Consider the following 2,028-nt stretch of genomic DNA (forward strand, 5'->3'; position numbering starts at 1 on the left):
TTTTCCAGGATACTGGGAAGACTGTTTATGTTGTGGATTAGGACTTCTAGTGTTGTTCCTAGCTTTTCTGTAATAAATTCCTGGGGTCTTAATCTTTGCCAATGCCTTCAGTACAGCTTAAACTTTCTCTTTCATCACCATTGACGTATGTTTATTTGGTACTTCCTCAGCTTTTTCATAGTCAACTAATTCTTTTTGGTACATGATTCTGTGTACTCTTTCCATCATCTTTTGATGCTTCCTGAATCATTCAAGAATGTGCCCATTGCATCTCTTAATATTGCAGCTTGAGGTGTGAGTTTGTTTTTCAGTTCTTTCAGTTCGAAAAATGTCAAATGAGTTATTCCATTTTTATTATTTGACTCTTGCTTTTGTTTTATCTTCTTTAGTTTCTATTTGAAATTTTCTACACAAGTTCTTCACTTTGGTATCTCTTCTTTTTGTTTTGACTTCTTAACATTCTAATGAAATTTTCATAGTCTCTACAAACATAAGACTTAAGGTACTACAAAGAGTTAAGTGCTAAACTGCTCAAAAAAGGATGACAGTCTGAACTCATCTCGAAGTGCCTCAGAAGACAGGCCTGGCAGCAAGCTTACAACCAGTAACAGCATTAAAAATCCCATGGAGCAGTTCTACTCTGTGCACACAGGTTCATGATGAGTTGGAATCCATTTGATGGCAAGTAACAAAATGAAATATATATATATGTAGTTTTTGTTGTTGATTGCCATTTAGTCCAGCATGTTCATAGTGACTCTATGAACAAAAGACCTGAAGCCTTTCTATAACTACTGCCATTTCTCAAAGTTCATAGAGTTTCCAGAGGCATAGAGTTTAGGAAGTGGATCCCACTCCTCCTTGCAAATTATACACACATACACATAGTTGTTCATATTGTCTAGTCAGAACTGACCCATAGCTGAACCTCCAGTAGGTTTTCAGAGGCAGTTAACTGGAAGAAGATTGTCCAAAAAGAGACACACATAACACAGAAAGAAAAAGAGAGGTATAGAGTTTACAATCATATGTATGTATATATGCAACAAAAAGAAATGCAAATATGCAAGAAGCTGGAATAAGAAAATCAAAGAGGGTGAACTCCCTCAGCATTTCTCACAATTAAGGAAATGAAGAACAAACTCAAACCTCAAATTGCAATATTAAGGATAATTTTCCAGAATAGTAAATGATCCAGGAAGCATTAAAATAAGATGGAAAGAGTATACAAAGTCATTGTACCAAAAGTAATTGGTGGACACAGAAGAATTTCATGAAACAACGTATGAGCAAGAGCCTGTGGTGATAAGGAGGAAGTTCAAGCTGCTCTGAAAGAATTGGCAATAAACAAGGCCCTAGAAATTAATGGCAAACTGATTGACATATTTCAACAAAGAGATGCTATGTGTGCTCACTAAGTTGTGCCAAGAAATCTGGCTGGAAGAGATCTATATTTGTTTCCATTCCAAAGAAAGGCGACCTGACAGAGTTTGGAAATTATCAAACAATAAGATTGATATCACATGTAAGATAGATTTTACTGAAGATTATGCAAAAACTACTGAAATAGCACATCAACAGAGAACTGCCTGAAGTGCAGGCTGGGTTTAGAATAAGCTGTGGTGCTAAGGATATTATAGATAATGTTAGATGGATCTTGATTAAAAGCAGAGAGTGTGAGAAAAATATCTATCTGTGTTTCATTGATGATGTAGAGATGTTTAAGTGAGTAGATCACAAAATCTGTGGCTGACTCTGAGAAGAATGGAAATACCAGAACACTTGATTGCACTTATCTGAAACCTATACTTGACCAGTAGGCAGTGGTCAGAACAGAGCTAGAAAACACTGAATGGGTCAAAATTGGGAAGGGGGTACTTCAAAGATGTGTCCTATCTCCATATCTTCTCAAACTATGTGTGGAACAGATTATACAGAAGGCTGGGCTCTATGAGGAGAAATGTCACATCACGATTAGAGGTAGACTCATCAACAATCTGCATTATGCAGATGACACAACCCTGCTTG

General features: G+C 36.5%; 1 protein-coding gene across 1 annotated transcript in view; it reads right to left on the minus strand.

The window, feature by feature from the left end:
- ACSS3 (acyl-CoA synthetase short-chain family member 3) overlaps positions 1 to 2,028 on the minus strand; it is a 285,831-nt gene that overhangs the window by 130,960 nt on the left and 152,843 nt on the right. The gene's annotated exons all lie outside the window — the stretch shown is intronic.

This window comes from Elephantulus edwardii, unplaced genomic scaffold, assembly GCF_000299155.1.
Source record: "Elephantulus edwardii isolate Elephantulus edwardi_28Jun2011 unplaced genomic scaffold, EleEdw1.0 scaffold00021, whole genome shotgun sequence".
Classification (NCBI taxonomy): Eukaryota; Metazoa; Chordata; class Mammalia; order Macroscelidea; family Macroscelididae; genus Elephantulus; species Elephantulus edwardii.